We start from the raw sequence: 17,387 nt of genomic DNA, 5'->3' as shown, positions 1-17,387 counted from the left end.
TTCCCATTGTAATTGTTAAGTACATGTTATTAAAAATACTTTAGCTATAAAAAGATTTCACCTAAGTAAACTCATAAGTTGATGTGGGTTGATGTGGCATATCAGATTGTAGAATTATTTTTATTATAAAATTGATCTCATATATAACATGAAATCATGTCAATTTATAAGTTTATTTTTGTGAAATCTATTTGCTATTGCATCATGTCTTATTAGATTCATTAGTTCTTAATATCATCTAATTATTTTTTGTGTTATTACAGTGTTTATGCAAGTTAAAACTCATTGATCTGAGTTATTCTCAAAACTTGTACAAGATGCCAAACTTTAATAAGATCCCAAATCTTGAGAAACTAATTCTTCAAGAATGTACAAGTCTCTCTTCAATCCACCAATCCATTGGAGTTCTCAAACGACTGATTGTATTGAATCTTCGAGGTTGCAAGAGTCTTGCGAACCTTCCAGGTAAGATCAACTTGGAATCTCCTAAACTAATACATCTTCTAGACAGTTCAATACTTGAAAAGTACATTAGATCTGTATAGGATAATCAGAAATATTACATGTTGAAGTTTTTTTTTTTTTTTTTTTCAAAGAAATGGACAGTATCATAATTTTATTGATAAATCCTCACTTGTGGAAAATGAATACCTTGTATAAACAAAGCAAGGGGGAAAACCAGCTACTCACTAAAACCTAACAAAAAAACATTACAGATTAATGCCGAAAACTAGGAATACCTGCACAATCCAAAGCAAAAAGGCCAACCATATTTTTTGAGAGTTCAAACTAAAGAGGCACAATGTTTACAATGTTGAGTATTACATGGGTCACAAAACCTATACAGACATTATATATCAAACATATATATACCATAGCAAAACATGACAACAAAAACACAGCCACAACAATGTACTTTACATTTGATCAGTCTCTTTATATATGTATCTCTTTCTCGTTTGAGTCTCTTTATGTACTATATTATCATTCCATTTTCATTGTGTTTTACAGTGTGGCATTGTCCATAAATTGAATAATTGATGGATTTTAGTAACATCAAATATTATAGTATTAGATAGTTTCTTTGAATGCTACAATCTGGTTGCTTAACAATGCACAAAATGGCAGAGAACATCGGAAGTTTGGAATGCCTCGAGGAGCTTGATGCAAGTGAAACTGCTATAACTCGAATACCATCCTCTATTTCATTACTGAAGAACCTCCAAAACTTGTCCTTTCATGGATGTAAAGGTCTGGCACATAAATCATGGAAATCAATCTTCTTTAATTGGTTGTTACAAAAGGAAAGCTCGGATCCCATAGGATTCTCGTGGTGTAATACCTTCTCAAGTTTAAGCTCTTTAAGATCACTAGACATAAGTGACTGCAATCTTTTGGATGGTGCAATCCCCGATGACCTTAGTGGCCTATCCTCATTGCAGTCATTAAACTTAAGTGGGAACGAATTTACAAGCTTAACGGATGGCATATGTCAAGTATCCAAACTTAAAGAAGTTTTCTTCAAAAATTGCAGCAGGCTTCAAGCATTGCCAAAGCTTCCATCGGGTATAGCATTTGTATGGGCCGAAAATTGTACCTCGCTGAACATTTATTCTAATCAAATTTACTTTTGGTGCTCGAATCGACAAGAAGCTGTAACTCTTTGTTTCTCTAGATTGCAACCTGATGAAGAGGAGAAACTTAGATCTTTTACGAAGTTTTTGCCCTATCGTCGACGGTTCTATCGCTCGTTGGGTCAAATGAACATTGAGGTGACTCCCTACATACCATATATCAATATTTCCTATACGCAAAAATAAGAGAATTGATCGGTCTACACAACTTATTGACGTGAATTAACATGTTATGTTTGATTGTAAAATACATTTTATTTATAAAATAGATATAATGTATTACTCGAAAACATATCAGCGTATAATAAACTTCCTTTCATAAAGTCTCTATAAATCTAACACTAAAACATATCATACTTGTAAACCTACGGAGTATTATATATAAATCTGAATAGAAAAAGTAACTCTTTCCCTCGAGAGCATTATTAATCTACTGCAATAAACATCTTATATTTTTTCAATTTTTATTTTACAGTGGTGTTCGGACAATATAAGATGTGGCCCTTCGTGGGCGGCTGAAATCCCAAAGTGGTTCGACGAGCAGAGTAGCAGCTCCTCTGTGAGAACTATGATGCAATATCCAACTTTGAACAACAACGAGTGGATGGGATGTGCTCTGTTTGTTATTTATGAAGTCCATGAGCTTGAGACTTCGAATTTTAGGATTTCTGAGAGAAGTGACACTACTTTGGATTTGAAGGATCTTCACCAGTTTGTTTGTGATTTTGAGACTAATGAAGGTTGTCTAAAACAGCCATTGGTTCTTAATATACCTAAAGGCCCTTTTGTTGGGCCGACTGGGTTTTGGGCATATATACCATATGTGTGGTTTTTGGAACAATCAAATATTCCACGAAAAATAGAGAAAAAGAAACAATCAAATTTTAGGCCGGATAACATTGTGGCTTCAATTACAACAGGCAGTCCAGGCGTGGAGGTGAAAAATCTTGGGATGCGTATATTATATGATAGTAAAGATGGTAAAGAGCTTGCTGAAACTATTGGTCGAAGCTCTTTGGGGGTTTTTTGTGGGGAGCGTTCAACTTTTCGAAAAGTTGCACAATGTATGTCGAATTTGCCTACTTGTCAAGTGGGTGAGGCAGAATGTGTTTCCACTTGCATTCCTTGCCCCTTATCAAATGAGGATCATGGGCTGAAATGCGTCCTTCTTTCGTTGCTTTTACAATGCTTTGAGGTCTCTCTCTCTCTCTCTCTCTCTCTCTCTCTCTCTCTCTCTCTCTCTCTGAACAGTGGTACCATTCTATTTTTTACAGGTAAAACATGCTAAAAACAAAGTGTACAAATATATTTTTCCTTTAAGAGCATCACCGCCATGGTTCAAAGATCATCGTTTTGGGCGCTCTATCAGAATCCCCCTGCCTGCGAATTTGTATGATGATATAAGATGGATCGGATTTGCTGTATATGCCTGTTTTGCTGTGAAGGAGAATCCATCGGTTTCCCGTGACTCGAAAACTTGTCGCAACTTCTCTTGTCTTTTGTCGACGGATGATGGCTGCATTCAATCTTCTACAATATTTCCCCTCACCAGAAACATCTTTCGTGAGTCACATCGACTTTTGGTGTTTCACATACCACGTCTGTCTTTTACTCATAAGTTGAATCAACAAAATTCAATTCGAGCTTTATTTGGAACCTCCAGTTCAGATGTGGAGGCACAAGTGTGTGGAATGCGAATAGTGTATGAGCACCAAGTGGAAGGATTTATTCGAACAGTGGTTAACTGCATCTTAGGTAGTCCGGAGGGATACCATCAAGGTTATAAGCGAAGTCTTGTACATCAAGTGAACAGTGATCTGCCAAGAAATGTTCTTCAAGCTGAATCTGAATCTGGAAATGCATCTGGAAGGAAAACGTCGAGTAATAGTCATTCTGATTACTCTCCCACATCGCAAAGGTTTAAATTTTTGGTCGATATATATAGTTTGCAATAATTCTACTGCCTCAGTGCATCATACTTCATTGAAAAGTTAATTGTACGTTTGTGTAGGCTGAGGATATGCATGTCGACTGAATCCTTGCCAAAGCAGCTTCCATCAAGTGTTGAACACCTAGCGGTACGCGCGCGTACAACAACATTTTGATTCACTTGACACATACTCGGTCGATGAATTACTAGAGGCGCTTCAAGGGATCGATTCAAACTCCAATGTTATTCTCTAATGATAGTGAAAATATTTTTAAAATTTAAATTAAAAATTATAACACTGTTAAAATGGGGCTGTCATTTAACACCTAAAATTATAAATACTGACTCTAATTATATATGATATTGGAAATTTGGAGCCTCTAATTATATTGTTGAAACGTGAGTTTTAGTGACAAGAGTAACTCTCCGACCCTGCAGAACTGGGCATTACATATATACTGACTCCATATTTCTATGATCTCACAGGATTGCTTTGATCATCAGCGAGTTTTCAATAATTGTTTTCCCCAAAGTCATATTCCGAAAAGTTTCTGCAGTCACTCTGGTCCTTTGCTGACATTCAGGCCATGCCGAGATTTATACAATAGTTCTGATTGGTGTGGAATTGCAGTGTGTGCCATTTTCACATTCCTCAAGCATTCCACGCTTGTCCATAACAGGCTAGGTTTGGAAATTTCTCGTGGCCTTACTTGTTATTTTGGAAACGATGTAGGTTGGACAATATCAATTCACAAGAACAACACCGAGTCAGAATTTACCGAATCTAGTTGGTTAAATCAATGTGAATTCCTTTGGCTATTGTATATACCGCGTGTTTCGATTCTAGATAAGCTGAAACCCTGCAATCTCTGGAAGGCCTTATTTGTAAGCAAAAGCCAAGGCCTAATGGTGCAGAAGTGTGGGCATGCTCTAGTGTACCAGGAAAACGTGGAAGAGTTTGTGCAAGTGATAACTCACTGCTCATCCACGTTTCCTAACAAGTCTCAACCAGTCCATCAGTTTTCAGCAGATGACTGCAGAAACACAGAGGAAAATTATAACGATGAAGGAGAAACCAGAGTAAGCACAAGCTCTAGTGATCATAGGTTAAGAAGACACATTTATCAGGGGGAATCCAATTCAACTGCCAATGCCTGTAAAAACAGTGATAAACAGATAAAGGACGCTACCAATTTTCTTCTAAAAAATTTTGAGGTCTCTCTCTCTCTCTCTCTCTCTCTCTCTCTCTCTCTCTCTCTCTCTCTCTCTCTCTCTCTCTCTCTCTCTCTCTCTCTCTCTCTCTCTCTCTCTCTCTCTCTCTCTCTCATTTGCTGTTGTATTTTATTTTACAGGGATTCAATGAATTATATATCTATGATCGTTGTTTCCCTCCAAGTGAAATTCAGAAGTTGTTCAGCCATTGCAGTGCCGGACCCCGTGTGACAATCGACTTTCCCTCAAATTTTTGTAACGCTAAGGATATCGTGGGATTGGTTCTCTGTGCTACATTCTCGGTACCAGACGAGCATCCACTTGATCAGTTTCTTGAAAATCTGGAATCACAAGTACCTCATGAGTATGGTCTTATTTGTGCTCTATATCCAGATTTCATGTGCAGGGAATTTTCCCGTCTGTATTTTCCCACTAAAGAAGAACTCAAGTGGATATCACACCTACGTGAATTCAATTGGCTATTCTACCTACCACGTTGGTGGCTTTGGAATAGGTTCAAGTCATGTCATAGGTTAACGGCTTCAATAGCAAGCAATTGGCGGCCGTGCTTGGTGGTCCAGAAGTGTGCAGTCCGGGTGCTGCACCAAAAAGATGCCCAAGAGATGTTTCAAATAGTCTACCATTCATCTGTCTCATTTTTTGACAACTGGAATCTCTTCCACAAAGATATAGTCCGGGAAGAAGATTGTATACGGCCAATGGAAACATTCTCAACTGAAATAGAAGAATGCGATCCCATGGATTCAGGTTCTGCCCGTAATGCTCGTCCCACCTCGGTTCAGAACCAAGTCTCTAAAACCAACTCAACCATCCTGCATGAAAGCAACTTCAAGTCCTTGCTTTTAAGAATCTTCAAGGTATCTCTCTCTCTCTCTCTCTCTCTCTCTCTCTCTCTCTCTCTCTCTCTCTCTCTCTCTCTCTCTCTCTCTCTCTCTCTCTCTCTCTCTCTCTCTCTCTCTCTCTCTCTCTCTCTCTCTCTCTCTCGTAACAAGGTTATTTTATTTTATTTTATAGGGTTTTGATCCGTTCTCTGCAAGTAATACTTGCTTATCCGATACGAAAATTCCAGAGTGGTTCAGCCATCACCGTGGTGGTAGTTCTGCGACCATACAGCTACCTTCAAATATTCACGGTGAGAGTAATTGGATGGGACTTGCTGTATGTACGACCTTTTCAGTCCAAGAGCATTTGACTGTCTCACAAGATAAAATGAATTCCAACGTTTCTTACCGCCTTAGTTGTCAGTTGGATACTGATATAGGAAGCCTGGATCCTCCCCATGTCTTTCCCATAACAGAAGAAAAATTCTCGTGGTTTTATCCTCACGGATTCATTTGGCTGTCCTATATACCATGCGGGTCAGTGAGAGATTTGCTGGGACAATGTAGACAGATTCAGGCTTCGGTTGTAAGCGATTGCCCTAGCTTGATGGTGCTGGACTGTGGCCTCCGTCTTTTATACAAACAAGATTCGGAAGAGTTTGAGCAAACAATTATCAAGTGCTTGACCTCACCTTTTTCCAAGATGAATCTTATCCTTCAGTCAGTAGAGGCTGATACTGGAAATGATATGCAAAACAACGACGTCTGCATTAATTCCTGCAAGTGGCAAAGCAGCGTAAGTGGCATCTCTTTAAAGGGTCATGCCCTGCAGTTAATAAGCGTACATATTTATTTCAGAAAAATAAATATGTTTCTTTCCGAGTCTTGCTTACTCATTTTAGATCAGCTTTCTATTTTACAGGACTTTGATCGATGCTCTGTGTATAATTCCTGTTTCCCTCCTTGTGAAATTCTTGAGTGGTTTAATCATCACAGCAACGAGCCGTCCGTAACGTTTAAGTTACCTTCAAACTTATACGAGGATAGTAACTGGCTGGGACTTGCTCTATGTGCTTCTTTTTCAGTCGACAAGGACTCGGCTGCTATCATTGAAAATCTGGAAACTTCACAGGAACTTATTTGCCATCTGGAAACTGATATTGGTAGCGTGGAACCTCTCCATCATGTCTACCACCCCACTAAAGAAGATTTCATGTTGATTCAGCTGGGTATGTTCACATGGCTATCCTATATACCACGAGGATCACTGCCAGAATGGTTGAATCAATGCACTCGTATTAAGGCGTCAATTGCTAGTGACTGTCCAAATTTGGCAGTGCAGAAGTGTGGATTCCGTCTTATACACCTGCACGATGAGGTTGAGTTTAAGCAAACATTAAGGCACTGCGTGGCCTCACTTTCTGATGCCTGGGATCTAATTCGTCGGACGAGGCCGGCTGATAGCAGACAAGGCATTAAGCGAAAGCGTAAGGATGGTCATTAATATCTGAATTAGTACTAGTACCCGCTATTTATGTTGAAATTTAATGCATTTTAATATTCTAGAATTATATAACTTCATGGCCATTAATGCACTTTCAATGTATATTAGGAAGTCGTAAAGGTTGATTCTGGAATTATATGGTGCGTGATGATGGGACCTTTTTTTTTTCAATCTAAAATGCCAGCTTTTTCGTTTAACTTAGAGACGTTTGATTAATTTTAAAAATGTAGTAGTGCAAGATTGGGACTGCGGTGCTACTCATAATTATAGACTTTTTGAATAATAAGTTTTAGTATTAAAAAGCTATTCGTCGTTAGGTAAATATATGTCTAAATCACTTCTAAATATATTAAGTTCGTTATGAAACAATATAAAAATTTTTTTTTTGATGTAGAATTGACATAAAGGGTCATTTCAAAGTTGTAGTATTATGCATGTGATAAGATCAAAAGATTAAATTAAGTTATATATGTACTTTTACTAATAGACAGTCTTTTTTAAAATTTAAACCACGTTATAGTCTTCTCTCTGAGTTTTCCTAGCTGCTAGGCAAATCCAGAGGTGGAGTGGGAGTGCTCGTTTGTGAGGTTGCCGAGTGAGAGTTATCATGGATGAGTTGGAACATCGTTGGAATAACCTACGGTTGTCAAAGGAGGAAGAAGTGGTCCTGGATTTTCCCTCTGGGGAGGCTGAGGATGTGCAAAGAAAGGGACAACGGAGTCTCATTGGGAGGATTTGTCTGGAACGTGTGGTAGGGAAGGAGACAGTCAGTAATGCCATGGGGAAAATTTGGAGGATAAGCAAGCGAGCAAAATTTCAAGAAGTAGCAAAGAATACTTTTGTGTTAACCTTTGCTACGCATGCAGATAAAGACAGAATCTTGGAGGGAAGACCGTGGCTGTTTGATAATGGCCTTTTTGCCCTTCAACCCTATGATAGCACCATACATGTAACAGTCCGCTAGAAATTCAATTGTGAAATTTCTATTAACTTTAGGAACCTCGTGAAAACTCCATAAGTTTTCACAAATCCATTAATCGTATAGGTTTTTGTCTAACTACATAGTTAGTGTTATTATTCACTATGGTATCAGAAGTGTGTTTTTGATTATTAGAGATAGTTAGAAGTGTCAAAATGTATTATGGTTTGTGCCATTAGACTCGGAGGGTTATTTAAAGTCTTATGGCGCAATAACATTTTTTCATATTTTCGGACAAAACGTCTGTTCAAAACTGTAGATATTATTGGATAAAAAGAAATATCTTGAGGTAATTTTCATGAATATTATTGGGTAAAAATATTTTGAGTTGATTTTTATAGATATTATTAGATAAAAATATCTTAAGTTGATTTTTTGTAGATACTATTGGATAGAATATTATGAGATAATCTTTTATAGATATTTTGGGTAGGAGAAAACTACATTCAATTCTCAACTCCAGCGTCATCTCTTCCATATCTCATCCATAAGTATCTCCAGCCACCTCTCCCCACGAAATTATCTTCATTTACACTTTCCATTGAAAGAATATCAAACATTCTCTCACAGACAGATTTTAGGAGGTCTTTTCCACATGCTTTTTTAAGTATTTTATCATAAAGTCTCCTCCATATAAGTTGTTCCTTTTTTAGTCTAATTTACGTGGATATCTTATTTGTCCCATTTGAAGATCATTTGGTCAGTCAAATATTGTATAAACTATAAAAAGGTCATTCTGTGAGATAAACTGGAGAATATGTTATAATTTAGAGTTTTTGACCAAGCTAATAGATAGATATTGGTCCGAAATTTTTATGGAGTATTGTTAACATGTGTATATGATTATTGGTTGAGGATTTTTGCATGATTAAAGGTTTTGATGAAAGATTTTCTTAGATTTAGAAACTTAGAAACTGGAAGGGGAAAAACAGTTTCTGTTTTGAGAAAGTTTAACTCTTTGGTGGTCTAAACCTATTCCAATGACTTTGATAATTTTATTGGAGGATCCTAAGCATCTTATATACATGTTATATTATTATTTTGAAGATATTTGATGTTAGTTTCAAAGATATGAAATTTTATGCAGAGAGATATTCAGATAAGCCAAAGTGTGGATATTCTTGGCTAAATTTATGTTTTGATTAATTTCTAACCATGTGATCTTGAATTAGAAGCTTATATATATTTTAGGACATCTTTTTAAACCATGTGATGGTTTGGTTTGAAGATCATATATTTATAAGTCATAGATCAAGAGATTTATCAAAAATAGTTGAGGAAAAAGTTTCTGTTTTTGGACTAAATGTAAAATCAAAAACTCCAAATGTTATTTTGTGATTTTGGTGACTTTAGTTTGATGATTTAAAGCATGGTTGATGTTAGAATGATATTATGAATATGTTAGAAGTAAGATTTGATTTTTGAAATTCTTGGAGATGTTTTGATTTAAGGTCAAAACTTGTGACTCAAGTGCTTGGATCTTTTTACAAAAAAGTTTGGTGTTAATTATTAGTTTTTTCTAAATGGATGTTTTAAGTATGGTTTTGAACTTAGGATTGGAAGATGTTTGTTGCAAAATTTTGGTTTAAGCATGAGTTTTGAAGTTGGAAGGAATTGCAACAAAAATAAGGGAAATGGCCTATGGATGTTTTGGCCATAGTGTGTTCTTCATAGTTGTGTTTTGTTTTAAATTTTTCTGAGTTGATATTTAAGTTTAGGACAAAATTTACATGAGGAATGTAAATTTTAGAAACTTTTGGAGTTAGTATGCAAAATCCTTAAGTTATGGGTAAAACGGTCATTTTCCCACATGTAGAGAGTAAAATGAAAATTTTACTCTTTAAGTTAGTATTTTCCATATTTCAAATATTTAGTGATTTAGTTCTAACTTTTAGAATCACTAATTACAGTTCCTCGTGGTCGCACTTGAAGTTTTATAAGAAACGCGGAGATCGAGGTAAGTTAGTTTTTAACTTACTAGCAGTCTACTGTGTATGTGTGCTAAGTAAAGGAATTACAGTGTATGTATGTGTGTTATCATACATGTCATGCTATGCCAAGTTATCACGTAATTGTCTATTATACAGAATTTATTCTGTCGTCAATTTTTATCTGTTACATAATATATTCTGTCATGTATTACTGTACCTTACAAGTACATCATGCTAAGTATGCCATCTATTACATGTATGTCAAGTCATGTAATATTCACTGTTGCAAGTATGTCATGTTAAAATGCAATGTTACGAAATATTTCTATCTCAAGTTGGTCATGTATTTCAAGTTATATTCAAGTCACGTTATGTTACGTCAGGGCTTCAGTCATTTCGTATTCCAGTCACGTTTCATCTTGATTAGTTATGTATGTGGTCACAACAATTGTGACGCATACACTACGTGAGACACAGCAATTGTGACACGTAGAATACATGGGGCCACAACAACTGTGGAGTATGTATTTAAGCAGTTAAAGAATACGTTTCCGTAGAATACATGGGGCCACAATAACTGTGGAGTATGTATTTACACGTAGAATACATGGGGCCACAACAACTGTGGAGTATGTATTTTTAATGTTAAGTCAAGTTTATGTAGAATACATGGGGCCACAACAACTGTGGAGTATGTATTTACACGTAGAATACATGGGGCCACAACAACTGTGGAGTATGTATTTTTCATGTTAAGTCAAGTTTCAGATCAAGTTCATGTCAAGTCAAGTTCAGTTCATGTTTCAATTTAAGTTATGTCAATTATACTATGTTGTACGTCAAGTTATGCTTTAATTACTTATGAATTTGATTATGCATTTATGCTTTTACTGTCATGCATGCATCATTAGCTTGTGTGGAAGTTTTTTGTTAACTTACTGAGATTTGTAATCAAATCTCACTTTGGTAGTCCCAACTACCATTCCTCCCGAATGGTAGATCTTGTTACAGGACCTGAAAGAGAATCAGGAGCTGATCAACTAGACACAGTTGACTAAGCGACGGTGCGACGTCAATGTTAATATAGTAGTTAACGTAAATTACTACTTGTACAATGGAGTTGCATCTTTAGTATTTTTTGGATCATAACCATTTTGGACTAGTGTTGTGATCTACTCAATGAGTCTTTTGGTATGAAGTATGTTTTAAGCATTTGGGATATTTTCAATTTGGTGCATAGTATTGCTAAAGAAAAAAATTATCCGCTGCGAATATTGCATAATGTTAGATGCATGTTAGGAACATTGCATCTTATATGTCATGAACGGGGGCAGGTAACCTTGTGTTGCATGTCTCGACGCTTCAAATGTCCGTCCGATCCCAAACGGAATTTGGGGGCGTCACAATACAACCATCGCAGATCCTGTTCGAGTCTGAAGCTTTCTGGGTTCAAATTCACAACTTGCCGTTGGGACAAATGACAAGGGATTATGGTCTGCTTATTGGGGCATCAGTAGGACGAGTGCTTGAAGTTGATACTGCAGAAGATGGTATACGGTGGGGAAAGTTTCTGCGGGTGAAGTTAGAAGTTGCTTTACACAAATCGATTGCTCGTGGACGTTTTGTTAACTCTTATGGCAATAAATTATGGGTGCAATTTCAGTATGAAAAGCTCCCTCGAATTTGTTTTAAATGTGGATGTTTGAGTCATATAGATGTGGCCTGTCAGAAGGAAGGTTCAGAGGTGGAGCTTGAAGGGGAGACAGCCATGCAGTTTGGTGCATGGCTTCGTGCTGATCCCAGGTTCAGACGAAGATCATCTTTTGCCTCTAGCAATGACAGTGTAGGGGAAAGGTGGTACACAGGGCAGCAGTTAACCGTGAGGAGGATTCAATGGGCAGTACTGAAGCTAGAGAACGGCTGCCGGTGCAGGAGGAAAAGTCAGCACAAAATATGGAGGAAGGTGGCAGCTGTGATAACAGTGAGATCGGAGGTTTGAAATCAAATTTTCATGATAAGATAGAAACTGTTAAGAGTTTAAATGTGGGTGTTAAAGATCATGAAAGGGAGAGAGTATCGGGGAGATTAGGTGCGAACTCTAAGGAGTTTCAAAATCCATCAGTGCTGGTTGTAGATGATACTGCTATAACAGAAAAGGTCGATAAAGTTGAGGTGATGGGCTTGAATGGGCTTGTGGGGAAATGTGGGCTGTCGATTGGGCCTACTTATGTGAATGAGGCATTTGATTAAGGACTTGAGCAGAGTTTGTCATCGATGGCCACATGCACTCGTTCTAACTCAAGGAAGAATAAGGTGACTCCTAAGGGAGTTGATGTGCATCCTAATGCTGCTAAAGGAATTCACAAGTGGAAGAGAAGAGCACGAGCTCAGGGAAAATCTACCCTATGTTTAGATAACTTGTCTAGACAGAAAAGGCTGGGTGATGAGGATGATGAGGTCTTAGCTGAGTTGGTGGTTTCTAAGAAAGGGAAGGGTGATGCTTATTTACTTAAAGAATTGGCGGAGGCTGGGTCCGAGCCCCGCCAATCATTATGAAAATTTTAAGCTGGAACTGTTGGGGGCTTGGGAACCCCCAAACAATTCAAAGTCTTGGCCTTCTAACTAAGGCAAAAGGTCCCGAGGTGGTGTTCTTAATGGAAACAAAGCTGTGGTTAAAACAGGCTCAAATGGTGGCAAAGAAACTTAACTATGAAGGGTGTTTTGTAGTTGAGGCTATTGGTAGAAGTGATGGCCTTATGCTGTTATGGAAGTAGGAGATCAAAGTAGAACTGCTGAATTATTCCCAAAGACATATTAATGTCTTCATCACTGATGAACCAGGGGGATCTCGGTGGCTTCTTACTTATTTTTATGGGAGTCCAGAGGTTAGCCAGAGAAAGGTTAGTTTTGAATGATTGAATTCCTTCAAACCTACTGAATTATGGTGGTGTGTCATTGGGGACTATAATGAAATCCTTACTAATGATGAAAAGGTTGGAGGAAGAGCAAGGAGTGAGGGGCAGATGAACTTGTTTAGACAGGTTCTAATCAAAGGCTCTCTTTTTGATTTGGGATGGAGAGGTGACAAATACACATGGTCAAATCGTCATGAAGATGCCTCCTTTACTAAAGAGAGGCTTGACAGAGTATTAGCTAATCAACAATGGATGGAGGGTTTTGCTAATTATCAGGTGGACATTCTAACTGCTGTTTGTTCAGACCATAAACCTGTATTACTTTCTTGCTTGTTTGCACACAGTGCACATAACTTTGTACCTCACAGTTTTAAGTATGAAGCCAATTGGAGCCGTGAAGAAGGTTGTAGCAATATAGTGGCTATTGAATGGCAGAAGCAGATGGGGGGTATGAACAAATTAGCAAGTGTACAGACCAAGTTAGAAGCATGCAGTAAGAAACTAAGGCAGTGGAGTAGGCATATTGACCAGGATAGATCAAAGGCAATTAAGGAGAAAATAAGGCTCATCAATCAATTACAGAAGGATGAGGGACCTAGCAACCTACAGTGCGAGAAACAATTACACAAGGAGCTGGAATTTCTGTTGGAACAAGAAGACCTCAAATGGAAACAAAGAGCTAAAAGGCACTGGCTTGAGAAAGGGGATAGGAATACTAAATTTTACCATGCGTGTGTCAATCAAAGGAGGAAGAAAAACACTATAAAACAGATTAGAGGTGAAGATGAGGTGATAATAACAAAGAGCAGTGACATTGCACATGCTTTCAGGTTGCATTTCTCTACTGTTTTTCTTTCAAGTTCTCCCACAAGAGAGATGATTGATCCAGTTATTAGTGGGGTAGAGCACAGAATATCAGATGATATGCTACTCAGCTTGAATAGGGAATTTCTAAGGGAGGAAGTTGATGTGGCTTTGAAGCAAATGTCACCTTTTAAGGCATCCGGTCCTGATGGTTTTAGTGCTGGTTTCTACCAAGATCATTGGAAGATTGTTGGAGTTGAAGTATCTCAAGCTGTTCTTGACTTTCTAAGCAATGGCATTCTGCCTTCTGGCCTTAATCACACACATATTGCTCTAGTTCAGGTAAATCTTCCTGTTTCTTTGCATGATTTTAGACCTATAAGCTTGTGTAATGTTATCTACAAGTTGATCTCTAAAGTCTTAGCAAACAGATTGAAAAGAGTGCTCTCTAAGATTATTTCCTGGAACCAAAGTGCCTTTTTACCAGGAAGACTTATTACTGATAATATTATGGTTGCATATGAGATGTTGCATACCATGCAATCAAGGCAAAAGAGTAAGGTGGACAGTATGACTATCAAATTAGATATGTCTAAGACTTATGATGGAGTGGAGTTGGACTATTTAGAGGCTATGTTACTCAAGCTGGGGTTTGGTGAAAGATGGACTGGGTTACTTATGGCATGTGTCAAATCAGTGAGCTACTCAGTCAAAGTTAATGGAGCTGCAGGGGGCATCTTTTATCCTTCAAGAGGGCTACGACAAGGTGATCCATTATCACCATATTTGTTTCTCATCTGTGCTGAGGGACTGAGTTCCTTATTACAGCAAGCAGATCGAAATGGTGTCCTTAGGGTAACTGCTTCTAGAGGAGGGTTGAGGATTAACCACCTTCTATTTGCTGATGATTGTGTCATTTTTTGTAAAGCAAAGCAAGAAGAATGGTTAAATGTGGAGCAGATATTGTGGAAGTATGAATGTGCATCTGGTTAGTTTCTTAATAAATAGAAAACTTCATTATTATTCAGCAGTAACACAAATCCAGCAACTAAAGCTTTAATTATCCAGTCTACTAATGGGATGGTTTGTGGGAATTACAACAAGTACTTGGGCCTACCAACTATGATTGGAAAGTCTAAATACAATACCTTTCGTGGACTTAAGGAGAAGATATGGAGAAGAATCTGTAGTTGGAAATCTGTCCTCTTGTCTACAGCAGGGAAAGAGATTTTAATCAAAAGTGTGCTACAAGCAATTCCTGCATATACAAAGCTGGGAAGGGTATCCATTGGAGGAGTTGGGAAAAGTTAGGCATAGTGAAAGGCAAGGGAGGCTTGGGGTTCAGAAACTTAGTAAGTTTTAATAAAGCTTTGTTAGCAAAGCAAGTTTGGAGGCTCATGCAGGAACCCACATCTCTTATCTCTCAAGTTTTCAAGCACAAATACTTTCCTTACTGTCATCTCTCAGAGTCTAAGATTGGATCCTCTCCTTCTCACATTTGGAGGAGTTTATGGTCTGCTCTGGATCTAGTAAAGGCAGGTTCTATTTGGAGAGTTGGGAATGGGGAGAACATTCGAATTTGGCATGATAGATGGTTGCCTAGGCCTACAACTTATATGGTACAGACCCCTATCAATGTGTTAGATTCTGAAGCAAGAGTGATAGAATTAATTAATGTGGAAAACCGAGTATGGAATAAAATTTTAATAGAGGCTATGTTTAATAAAGAAGATGCTGAGTTAATCTCTAGTCTGCTTGTCAGTATTAGAGGAGGCCCTGATAAGCTTATGTGGGTGCATTCTTGTAATGAGAGGTTCTCTGTTAAGAGTGCCTATTTCTTGGATTTTGATATGAGAATACACTCTTATGGGCAGCCTTCCAATGCTGGGGTTTGAGATGATCAATGGAAGAAAGTTTGGCATTTGCATGTTCCTGGGAAGGTGAAGCAGTTTATATGGAGGGCTCTTAATAATATCTTACCTACGAAGGGTACACTAGCGAAGAAAAAGATTGTGAGGGAGGGGTTTTGTCCAGTCTGTACCAAAGAGGTGAAGACTGTCTTGCATGTTCTCTGGTCTTGTCCTGCTGCAACAGATATTTGGGGTGAAGTCTCGAGTCCTGTGAGGAAGTGGCATACAGTATATGATGATTTTGCTATCCTATGGAGGGATCTGTCCATAAGATTAGATGATGACCAATTGGAACAGATTGCAGCAGTGCTGTATCAGTTATGGAAAAGAAGGAATATGTGGGTTTTTGATCAAAAATTCCAAAGTCCATCTATCATTTACAAAATTGCTACAGATGATCTTGAAGTTTTCAAGCAGGTGGGTCAAATGCAGAAGCAGCAAACTTATGAGACAGTAGTTCAGTTGCAAGCACGAGTTAGGGTGTTATGAGAACCAGCTGTGGAAACTTTTTACAAGTTTAACTTTGATGTAGCATATATACAACATGACAGAACTATGGAAATTGGTGGGGTGTTGAGAGACCATAGGGGTGATGCAGAGCTGGTGTTATCTGCTCCCAAGGCACATGTACCTTCTACTTTTCATGCATAATGTTATGCACTTATTCGGGTCATGCAATTGTGTCATGAGTTGAGGATCTCTAATGTAATGTTTGAGGGTGATGCAAAGCAGGTAATTGACAGTATCAACAGTAATTGTGTAGATTGTTCGTGGAAGGGACAGTTGCTTGAAGATATCCAGTTTCTACTCGCAAGACAGGCTACCTGGAGGGTTATGTTTGTCAAGAGAGAGGGAAATCAAGCAGCATGAGCTCATGCTGCTGCACAATATGCTAAGTTTTTAAATTCAGAAGTTGTTTGGATGGAAGAGGGACCATGGGAAATCATGTCTTTTGTTTTGAGTGATAAAGATTGTATTGTTTCTTGATGATTAATGAATTTTCAGTTTAAAAAAAAAAATTAAACCACGTTCGGTATTATCGAAAAAAGCATGTTTCAAGAAAAACATGATTTTTTCTCTCAAACATACTTTTTACTTTATTGGAAATTTAAAATTCCTTTAATATGTAACATCTAAATAATTGAACTAGTTTTATCATTAATTAATTTTTAAGACTATTTAAATACTTTTAAATACTCATAACAACCGAAGCATATCCGTAGTGCTTGATGTACCTATAATTTTATGTACAATTTTATTTACAATATTATATATATTTATAAGTATTTCGTCCCATTTTATCAATAATCTTTTAACTCAAATTTTAAATTTTAAAATTTTTAACTTTAAAATAATTGATATGTCATGAGTAGGAATAGCTTGGTGTGCGTAAAATTATAAGATCATAAATAATATTTTCGTTGGGCATTTAAACAATGGTGTTTTGGATAAAGTCATGTTTGGCTCCTTTATTAATAGCCGACGTAATACCATATCATCGATAGGCAATGGGAAGGAGAGTTGAAAAGCAACAGTACCATACAAAATGAAACCCGCCAATTAGAAGACCCTTCTGTAGTTCTGTTAAGCCATAATATCTTTTCGGACGATATTGACAAAGTCTTTTAACAACTTTTAAATTATTGGAACGATACTTAGTCAATTGAATCGCACATGCTCGAGCGTTTCAGGGAAACTTTTTGGAATAAAATCCCCATTTGATGAG

Source organism: Carya illinoinensis, chromosome 14 (assembly GCF_018687715.1).
Source record: "Carya illinoinensis cultivar Pawnee chromosome 14, C.illinoinensisPawnee_v1, whole genome shotgun sequence".
Lineage (NCBI taxonomy): Eukaryota > Viridiplantae > Streptophyta > Magnoliopsida > Fagales > Juglandaceae > Carya > Carya illinoinensis.
This window is presented reverse-complemented; position numbering follows the sequence as displayed.